Below are 12,098 nucleotides of genomic sequence, written 5' to 3'. Positions count from 1 at the left end.
TTACCTTCTTGGTGATGGGATTATACAGCTTGTATCCCATTCTTCTCTCACCTTATTAGACAAAGATGCATTTCTCACTTTTATCATCGAGTTTGGTCCTTCTTGCATCTGGGATCTTTGCATATGCTACACAACCAAAGACTTGAAGATGAGTAACACTTGGTTTATGACCACTCCATGCTTCTTGTGGAGTGAAAGCTTGCAAACTTCTGGTTGGGCAGCGGTTCAGCAAATATACTGCACATGATACAGCTTCAGCCCAGTATTGCTTGGGCAGCTTCTTTTCTTTGAGTAGACTTCTTGCCATATCAAGAATTGTTTGATTCTTCCTCTCAGCTACACCATTCAGCTGTGGTGTATAAGCTGGTGTTGTCTGATGTCTGATGCCTTACTGTGTACAAAAGGCTTCAAAGTCATTTGCTGTATATTCTCCACCTTGATCAGATCTCATAGTTCTGATCTTATAGCCACTTTGCTTCTCAACAATTGCTTTAAAATCTTTAAAACAATTGAACACTTCTGACTTTCTCTTCAAAAAATATACCTGTCTTTCTGCTAAAATCATCAATGAAAGTGAGGAAGTACCTATTTTATCCAGTCAACATAGGCTTTATAGGACCACACATATCTGTGTGTACTAACTCCAGTGGCTTGTTTGCTTTCCAGTTGACTTCTTTAGCAAAACTGGATCTGTGATGTTTGCTGAGGACACAACTCTCACAGACTTCTTCTCGATGATCAATGTGGGGCATACCTTTGACCATCTTCTTGCTTGCTAGCATCTTCAGACTTGTGAAATTCAGATGTCCAAGCCTCAAGTGCCAAAGCCACTCTTCACTGTTGGTGATGGCACTCAAACACTTTGCTGTATCATATTGGATGTTTAAAGGAAACATCCTATTCTTGGACATTTTCACATAGACAATTAATCTCTCATTGTAGTCTGTAATTGTCAGATGACAATTCTTCATGTAAAGTGTATAGCCTCTCTCCAAAAGTTGACCTATGCTCACCAAGTTCTATTTTATGGCTGGGACATAGTAGAAATCGGCGATGTAGCTATGATCGCCATTCTTCAACTTAATTGGGATATTGCCTTTACCTTTGAATGGAACTTTTGACGTATCTCCAAAGGTGACAAAACCTTGTATGGTCTCATCTAGATCACCAAATAAATCTCGTTGGCCATACATGTGATTGCTGGCTCCAGAATTAAGATACCAAATATTCTCTTGATTCTTGTCAAGTCCTTGCTGGACAAATAATATAGTTGCTCCTCTACTGTTGACATCCTCTTTTGCATAGTTGACTCGCTCACGTATCTCCAATGAAGCTTTCTTTTTACAATCAGTGCTATAGTAGCCAAATTGATTGCAATTATAACACTGAATATTCCTCTTGTCATGGTTATTGTAACCGCCTTCTCTTCCTCTAGGAGTGAATGCTTGTTGTCCTCGACCTCCTCTAGTGGTGTTTCTACCACCTCTTCCTCTAAAACCTGTATTCCAAGAACCTCTACCTTGAAATCATTGAAATCCTCCTCCTGTTTGTTGACTTCTTCCTCGAGTGGTGTATCCACTTGTTGAAGTCTCCCTATGCTCATATCTGTCTTTGAGAGACTACTTTGCTTGTAAGGCATGCTCAATTGCCTTATCTCCATTTCTTTTTACAATCTTCTGCTCATGAGCTTGCAAAGAACTCATAAGCTCATCCACTGTCAACTTGTCTACTTCTTTGGACTCTTCAATAGCAACAACAACAAAATCAAATTTTGGATCTAGGGATCTCAAAATTTTCTCAATAATTCGAGCATCTGAAAGGGCTTCTCCATTTCTTCTCATTTAATTAACTATCACCATAATTCTTGTGTGATAATTAGAAATGGATTCTGAGGACTTCATTTGTAACAATTCAAATTCACCTCGTAAAGATTGGAGACAAATCTTCTTTATTCTGTCAGCACCTTTGTATTTTTGTTGGAGAGCCTCCCATATTTCTTTTGATGTTTCTGCGGAAGTAATGATTTCAAATGTCGCTTCATCAAGACCTTGATAAATGATGGTATTTGCTTTGTTATCTTTCTTTCTATTGGCTTTGAGGACTTGCTTATGTACCTCTGGTAAAGCATCTTCTAATTCTTTGGACTCTGGTTCATCATAACCATATTGCATAATGTCTATACACTCTTGTGAACCAAGGAATGCCTTCAATCTGATGCACCAACTATCATAGTTGTCTTTGGTTAGCTTCGGGATGAGTGTTTGTGCATTTTCTGTAGTCATTTTGCTCTTTAAATGACTATATCACATTTTGGGAGTTGAATTTAGCAAAACCAACACTATAGATGGATCCGGAATGGTCCAAATAGTAGGGAACCAGTCTGACTTTGTAGAAAATGAGTAAAAAATGGGGTGATCTGGTCCAAAAACCAATTCAAGTGGTTTGCTAGGTTGAACCGGGAATATTCCAAGGAATATTCTTTTTTACTTTGACTTTTTAGAATATGGCTCGGAGCTTGGCTTGGCTTCGGAATATGGCTTGGAGCTCAGCTTGGCTTCAGAATATGGCTCGCGGCATGGCTTGAGGCTTGGCTCGGTGCGGCTCAAATATGGCTCGGTGCGGCTCAAATATGGCGCGCGTGTGGCTCACTTGTCTTCTTCCTCAGGACATGTGGGCTATAGTGCTGAAACTTCAGATGGAGAGTGTGGTCCACCCCGTGCTCCGATTGATCTGATTTTTGCACCGTTTAGTTCGTATTGATGAGCTCTACACTTTGGAATGATCAAAACGTGTTTTTGACAACTTTGAAAATTCAGATATTTCCTAAAAATACCTCTGTTTTCTGAGGAACGGAGCTCTGATACCAATTATTGGTGGGAGAAACCACTTGTGGTGGCTTTAAAACACTCGGAGGGGATAAAACACACTCTTTTATTTCAAGAACAACAAGCTTACAATAACATAAACAAAAGTTTACAACAACCCCTCTCTCTTTCTCTCTAGTGTTTCTCTCAATCTCTCCACACATAATTGCATAAGCTTAGCTATCTATTTATACACAAAATCAAAATAAGAAAATTCAACCTTCAAGTGTAAAGGCGATTGCAGTCGACGGTGTGAAAGCTGCTGGTCGGTTAGTGGCTAGGTGGTGATAGCTGGTGGCTGCCTTCCTTGACCTTCTAGATTGAATTTACTTCAACAGAAATAGGTGCTACCATTCCATGTGTTAGAGAATATAGATTATAATATAAAACTATTTGTAAACATCATCGAGCTTATAAAACAATTGTTGAGATCTTATTCAACTTTGATTTTATGTATTAAATACTTTAAAGCTTGATTTCGATTATATATAAGAATTTTAAGTCAATTCAATATCTCTCTCTTAATATATGATATTTTCTTTTATGCTTTATAATTGCTTTCATTTATTTATTGTTTACTTGGAATTACATTATTCAATGTGATTCATGTGAATTGCTAAGAAAGATGATATAAATGCAAAATTCGGTATACTGTTCTTGCATTTTGTGATGATTACTACGTGTCTAATATTCTGTTCAATTGATTAATGTCTCGTTAACTAAAGTTCATATCTGGCTTGTATTGAAGGATAGCAAAGATGAATTGGTATACTTTTTATGAACGTGTTATCGAATTGTGGAACGAATGGGAGCTTCGCGCAATGATTTTGCTAAGTCTCTCCCTGCAATTTTTCCTCATTGTCACTGGTTATCGACGAAAGTATACAGCCGGAATCTGGTTCGGGATGTTTGTTTGGCTAGCATATTTGTCAGCAGATTGGTTGGCAACTGTTACATTGGGTATTCTTGCTCGTAGCCAAGGGGTTTCAGAATCCAAAGGTACAACTTTAAATGAAAGCTTCATCCCGGCATTTTGGGCACCGATGCTCCTTGTACACCTTGGTGGTCCTGACACTATTCTTCCTATTCAGTAGAGGACAACGAATTGTGGTTAAGGCACTTGCTAAAACTATTAATCCAACTCGCGGTGGCCTTTTATGCATCGTTTAGGTCATGGTGGAGCAAGGATCCGCTTATATATGTAGTCATTCCCATCTTTGTTTCTGGAGTTATCAAATATGGAGAGAGGGTTTTGGTCCTCTGTTTAGCAAGCTCCGACCAGTTTAGGGACTCTGTAAGCAAAGAAAGAGTGGCTCTACAAGGGCAAATAGAAAGGTCATTTCCAAACGAATACTTCGATGGCATGAGCACAGAATATATTGATGACAATTTGGGCTTTAATAGCATAATATCTGAGGCCAAATATCTCCATGAAGCTCACTTGCTGTTCCGAACTTTGAAGTTGGTATTTGCGGATTACCTTGTTACATTTCGTACTCATACGATCAGCTATCATATGTTGAAGGGAAAGAATGCCGTTGAAGCATTCAAATTGATAGAAGTTGAGGTGGGGTTTATGTTTGATTTACTTTTCACCAAGGTGATGACAGCAGTTTGTTGGAGACCACGCATCATTCTCCGCTTCATCAACTTTCTATCCCCTGTTTCTGCATTAATAGCATTCTCATCAATGACCAAAAACTCCCATACCTATTCCAAAATCGATATTATTATATCATACTTATTGCTGTTTGGAGCTGTTGTTCTAGAAATTTACTCGGCCATTTTGATGTTTTTCTCTGATTGGGCTATGCTTTGGCTAAGCAAGTAAAGGAAACCATCGGCGGATTCCTTTTATCGAGGTATTTGTTCTTCACGGTTGCTATCGTTTTTTAGCAGTAACGAAAGGTGGAAAGCATCTATGGCCCAAAATAGGCTAACAGATTATCCAAAGACAACAAGCAAACACATCCCAAAACTCTTTAGCACTAGTAACATTCAGAGCTGGGAGGTTGTTGGTGATGATTTAAAGAAATTGATCTTCAAACGTCTCTTAGATATTGGAAGAGAGAGGTAAGCATGCACTCGGAAGTAAGAGGTGCGATGAAAAATTGCAACGGTATCTGCTACGAATAAACTTTCATTATAGCTTTCTAACATGGCACATTGCTGTTAATAATTGATTCGACCAGGATTCTTCGCAGTCAATTCATCGTGACATGAGCAGATCTTTATCTCGTTACATGATGTATCTATGGAAGGACTTGCCGTTGATGCTACGTAAAGCGTTGGGTGAACCAATGCACAAGCGATCCTTTCGCGTGCGGGATGATGCTGAGAATCTCAGCAAATTATTGGAGTGGCAGCAGGAAAACAAGGGATGGTCAGTTGATGAGAAATGGGAATTGATAAGTGAAGTGTTGGTAGAGATGCTAACTTATGTTGCGAGTCAATGCGAATGGAAAGAGCATGCTCGAGCGCTTAAAGGAGGAGGAGAGCTACTCACTTTGGTAGCCATTCTTATGGCTCATCTTGGTCTCCATGGGCAGTGTATCTATGACTAATTAACTAATGCTATTATATGTACAAATTCATGAATGTTATTATGTAATAATATACAATGACAGCTTCATAACTTTCATATAACACTTCAATTAAACCAGAAGTGATGCTTATGAAGTTTTAGTATATTGTTTGTTAAAGAAACAACGATTGAGCAGGATTTTGTTCAAAGGAATCAAAGCTCACAATATAATTATCTAAGTATAACCTTCGCAATCCTACAGACATTTCTGTGGCTGTGATAAGGTGTTGATGAAATTTCTGACTGAAACGGAGACGAAAAGGATATGAAAAAAGGATTGATAGGTTTTTTTTCTCCACCGGTTATTTTATAAAGAGTAAATTACATATAATTTAGTCCTTGTATTGTTGATGATATTACAGGTTATGAAAAACATGTTCGTCCCTTGATTAAAGTTGACTGTTATTCTTTTCCCTAAATTTCTATATTAAACCTTTTAAATAAGCTTTTAATTTTTTCTATAGTATAAGTAAGATTGAAAACTTTGATTATCAATGCAGAACAATTTATGAAAAAAAAATCAATTTAATTGTGATGAAAAACCAACATACGGACCAAGTTACAATATATTTCATTACAAATAATAATTTACTCTTTAATTATATCATTTCAAAACATTTCTGTTTTTGTTTGCAATTTTATAAATATAAATGTGATGTAGTTGTTGTAAAGCCACCACTTAATTAATTGGTGGAAGACAAAATTGAGTAGAGTTGTTGACATAATTGGAGATGAGTTGATGACATAATTGGTGGAGTATGAATGAAGATGAGTTGTTGGCATAATTGGTAGAGTATGAGTGGAGACGAGTTGTTGGCATAATTTGTGATATAATTGATGCCATGATTTATAGCCTTTGTCCCCTTATTCTTGCCTATAAATAGTCAATGCCTCTAAGCTTATTATGTACACCAAGATAGAGAGAAAAAGAGGAGAGTGAAGAGAGAGTAGTCTTACAAAATTATGAGGTATTTGTATGAGAGTAAGTGAGGTGTTTTCTCCTAGTAGTAGAGAGATTCTTAATTATTCTTCTATTATTTGAGAGAGATTATAATTCCCACATTACTTACTAAAATCCTTTTATACTTACCTATAGATGTAGCCTAATTGGGTGAACCACATAAATTCTTGCGTGTCTCATTTCTCATTTTATCATATTCCTGTCTTTTATCTTATCGGGTTTACATGCCAGTATCCTAATGACATGACTAAAAGGTTGATGTCTTCTTCCAAGTGTAGGAGTGTCTAGTAGTAGTAGTAGTAGTAGTAGTAGTAGTAGTAGTAGTAGTAGTAGTAGTAGTAGTAGTAGTAGTAGTAGTAGTAGTAGTAGTAGTAGTAGTAGTAGTAGTAGTAGTAGTAGTAGTAGTAGTAGTAGTAGTAGTAGTAGTAGTAGTAGTAGTAGTAGTAGTAGTAGTAGTAGTAGTAATAATAATAATAATAATAAAGAAAGAGAAGAAGAAGAAGATGATGAGAACTTTGAGATGGAATATTAATGTAACGATTAAACAATGATAATAACAAATGTCAAGGTTAGAGGTTCCACTAATGGTATATCAAACAAGTATAGTATAAACTCTTATTATTGAATTGGAAACCACACACAAAGGAGGTTCCAATCAGATTATATATTGTTAACATGATTACATTAGTCATCTTATTCAATTAATGCTAATACTTGTAAATCTCGTCAAGCATTCATGATTATAACTTATGTTAACAACAAATCAAGTTCCTTTCATAGCTCAGGTGTCGGTTATACCATACATTATGGGCTATGAAAGTGCCAAGCATTTGTTGTACCAAGTGTTATATAACATAAATCAAGATTAGTCATTTAACAAGCAAAGTATTAAAGAGTGAACAAGATAGCAAATATAAAACATGTTAGTATCAAACATTAAAGTCCATATTAAGTTTACATTATACTTATTCTTACACCATTAGTGTAACCTTTTCACCTTGACATAATTAACTTAGCTAGACATAATGAAAGAAAGCAAAATAGATAAACAAAATAAGAACATAAAAGTTAACTAAGTAAAGGAAAGGAAATGAAAGGCATAAACTTAATATTAATGAAAACAAAGCATAAAAAATACAAAGAGAGAAAGGAAGAGCATGATCTTGATCTGGAAATCAAGATGCCTAAATGCATGGCAAATGCCTCCTTTTATAGGCCAAAAATGGGAACTATTGATTTGATGACTAATTGATAAGTGGGTGACCAACTTTTGACTTGGTGACAATCCTTATCTTCTCTTGTCTGCCCAAAACGTCATTGATAACGTCAAAATTGGAGCCAGTTGTAAACATGAAAGTTGTAGGCAATTGTCTCAGCTTTCTTGTGTAAAAATTTCAGCTCATTTGGACTTCTAGAACTCCAGATATGGCCAAAATACCGAACAGTGCTCGGGCTGGAAGACAGATTCGGGCTTCTTTGTTGTTGCTACAATTTGGACTTGATAATGGCCTTTTTAGATCTTGGGCTCCATATGAAAGTTGTAGGCCTATGTCTTACCTTTCCATCCATATAAATTGGACCTAAATCTGAGATATATAGCTCTAGATATGACCCAATTACCGAACAGTGTTCCGGTTTGGATTGCACCGACATCTCTTTTCTAAGTTTGGCCATCTCTTTATCCTTGCAATTTAAGTTCTTCAAGTCATCAATCAATCCTTTCATTTATGTGATAGGCCTGCATTAAAAATAGACATTTACCACAAATTAAAGGTATCTTATATTATTAGATATATTATTATAAAACATGCTTTGGTTAAGGAGTTATTGATACTTCACGTGCAAAATGATGATATAAAACCATGATAAAAATGCACTTTTAAGTACTAATCACACCCCCCAACCAGCTTATTACTAGTCCCTAGTAATCAAAGTGTTAAAACAATTTACAAATTTCACAAAGCAAGGTATTCATCATTTAACTTCCATTAATCTATTCAGATAAACAAACTCTCATTAAATTTATATATCTGCTCAATACCTCTTAACAAGATATTAATAAACCTTTCTTTTATGCTCAATGTATCAACACATAATTATGGGGCTTTTCTTGGAAGAAAATAAAATTTTTATTCTAATGTTTAAGGTTAACTTTCTTGGGTTGGGATTATTATTTTTGTCTTTTTTTTCTTTTCTTTTTTTTAAAAAAAAATCTATATACATATAATTTAAAAACATCATGCATCTTTAACTCATATAACAAGCTTTCAGCTAATGACTCCCAGACCAGTTGGTCTTAGGGCATTAGGTGTTAAGACACCCCTACAGCTTAGTAACTCGGGTCGCAGATACTGATATGTAGATAGTGCAATGTTTGATTTCCTTAAACTTTTCTCCTCAACCCATGTAACAAGCGTTGGGCCAATAGCTCCCAAATCAGTTGACTTTAGGGTATTAGGTGTTAAAACACCCCTTCGGGCTTAATTGTTTAGGTTAGGGAGGCTACGAAACCAAACTTATCTACATTTTTATTATCATTATTTTTTTTCTTTTTTTTCATGTTTTTGTTTTTTAATTATATACAATCCTTTTCCCTTAGTTGTTACCTTTAACAAAAGAACATAAATAATGTAATAATCCAATATGCAACCTACAATCATATGTTAAAGTGTGTGTGTGTAAGTTAAGGTTTAAGAATACATGTTAAATAAGTATATGGGCAGAATTAAGTGGTAACAATACGAGAGTTTGTAAACCTGAATATTTTAGGAAGTATTATAATAGACCTTGTTAAGAATGGTTACTAAAATGCGTCTCAAGAGTCACTTTAACAAAAGAACTCCTTTACTCTGCCATCCTAGTAACAACAATTATGCACATGCTTTATGAAATGAAAAATAATTTTTTCTTTTATCAACTACTACCCTCTCCCCCAACCAAAATGAGACATTGTCCTCAATGTTCTAAGGTAGAAAGATAGAGTACAGAAGATATCACCTGAAATAACGAACACTGACAAAACCTGAAACACACTGAAATAAAAATAAGAAATAACAAAACATAATAATAAAACCAAAAGACACAAAAATTCACAATGAAGGCTCAAATCCAATCTAAGCTTTTTACGGCTTCCCGTAGATGACCAATTTATGCGACTCATGGAAGGATCAATCACAGGAATGAAAGATTGTAGTTGGTCAATCATTTGTTCAGCAGTAGTAGCAGAGATTATGATTTGTCGTGTAGAAGATATTAAAAATTCTTGTTCCACAGCATGATCAAGAAAAGACAACAACTTATCATAATAACCATTAACATTTAACAAACCTATGGGTTTATGGTGAATGTGCAATTGAGCCCAAGAGGAAATATGAAAGATCTCTTCCAATGTGCCTAGACCACCTGGTAAAGCAATGAAGGTATCAGCATGGTTAAACATTGCATTCATTCGAGCCGACATTGTGGAGACCTGAAGTTCCTCTCCAATTGTTTTTCCAATGATGTCCCCTTGTGCCAAAGCTTCAGGGACGACTCCTAAAACTTGACTACCTCCTAAAAATGCAGCTATTGACACACCTCCCATTAACCCAAGACTGCCTCCCTAATACACTAAATGAATCTTTCTCTCACCTAGCACCTGACCAAGATGATTTGCTGATTCTAAAAACTCATTTTCTTTCCCAGGACTAGATCCTCTGAAAACACAAATATTTCTTATTTGATGACTTGAGGAACTTGCCATTTCTACACACTTTTGTATTTGTTGAATGTATGGGTTGAGTAGAAATGAAAGGAATGAAAAGAGGGTTTTATAGATGAGAAATTAGAAAGACAATCATAACACTTATATGTAGGCCAGCCGGAGTCTCACACTTTCTCTCTCTCTTTTTATTTATTTATTTATTTACTTTTAAAAAATCATGTGTATGTACAGATAGTTGTGATTGTAGCTCACATCTTCCCTTGGTTTTACGTCCAAGAACGGCTTAAATGCCCACTATAGGTCGGGGATAGGCTTCCCATCCAGTTTTTTAAAAAACTGGCAAACAGGGTCTTTTTTAGTCAGATTCCTAAGACTAAGTCGATCATGTTCTTTATGAAATAGTGGCCATAAATCATGAATTACATCTCAAGAGTCAATAGAAGATTATCTAAAGACTCCTTACTCAGGCCATCCTTAATAAATTGTATTTTATCTTCACGGTTTATAGATACCATTCCTAAAGAACAACATTGTGTATTACAAGTCCATCTAGCACATCGATGATAGACTTCTAGTTGTTTTGCACGACGCTTCTTTGCAAAAGTGCTTTTACCTATTCTAGGCATGTGTGAAATAAAGAAATTAGAGGACTCACCTGATAATCGGACCTTTGCTTCAATCAACCAGTGAATATCTTCAGGAATTCCATGATTCATTAACAATCTCAATCTTGCACATCTAGCACGGTAAATTTTTGTAATTGCATTCTGAGGCAGAGCGGGAAAATACTTTTTCAATTTTTCAAGATTAGTTTCCATTTTCAAATGAGAATTGGAAGAGAGATTCAAAGAATTGCACAGATATATACACAGATATCAGTAATTATAGGAAATCAAAAGAACCGACTTAAGTCACGGAGTATCGTTATCCACCATTTGACCGGGGTGAGAGAGACTAGCAAAAATCACTCAAAAAGAAACACACACAAAAATGTAAGAAAAACAACATAATCAACCTTTATCTACAAGATCATTCCAACCAGTTGATTCATTTTCACTAGGAATCTTATCATAGTAAGCTTTCAAACAATGTTCATTTTCCTTAAAATCATTGTCATTCATTGAATTCTCAATATCACAGGCCCCATAAGGATTGCTCCATTTTAATCTTATCTTTTTAGGGAATGCATAAAGTTGAGAATTATAAAACAAAACTTTTTGACCAGTATCAATTTTTTGACAATTTTCACAAGTTTTGCAGAATGCATGCGTGTCCTTGAACATGGTGGGCCAATAAAATCCATTTTGAAAGATTTTTGCAGCAGTCTTTTTTGACGAGAAATAACTTCCACATGCTTCAGAATGACAAAGTTTAATGACACTACTTACCTCATTGTCGGGAATGAATCTTTGAAATATTTGATCAGGACAATATTTGAATAAGTTAGGGTCATCACAATAAAAGCTCTTCACTTCGTTCAAAAACTTTTCTTTGTCTTGGGTACTCCAATCAGCTGGCAAATCTCCTAAAGCAAGAAAATTAATATTTTTATCATACCAAGGCATTGAACTAAGAGAAAGTAAGGATTTGTTAGGAAAGTAATCATCGATTGGTGTGATGTCAGATGTCGAATCTGTTGTCACTGTTGATAAAAGATTCGCATCAACATTTTCGGTGCTTGTTTCATTCGTGATTTCTTCCTCAGAATAAACCATTTGCAAATCTTCAGTTTCATCCAATTCATTTTTACTTAAAGTAGATTCAAGTTGATCATAAACTAATTCATCAATATGATCTACTTCTTGTAAATCATTATCATCTCCAGGTTGCTTGCAAATGTTGAAAATATTCATCTCCAATGTCATGTTTCCAAATGATAGCTTCATCAGTCCATTCCTACAATTAATCAATGCGTTAGAAGTTGCAAGAAATGGACGTCCTAAAATAACAGGAAATGAATTACATGCTTCAACAGGTTCTGTGTCC

This window comes from Populus euphratica, unplaced genomic scaffold (genome assembly GCF_000495115.2).
Source record: "Populus euphratica unplaced genomic scaffold, PopEup_1.0 scaffold287.1, whole genome shotgun sequence".
Lineage (NCBI taxonomy): Eukaryota > Viridiplantae > Streptophyta > Magnoliopsida > Malpighiales > Salicaceae > Populus > Populus euphratica.
The sequence above is the reverse complement of the archived record's forward strand: the minus strand, read 5'-3'. Positions refer to the sequence as shown.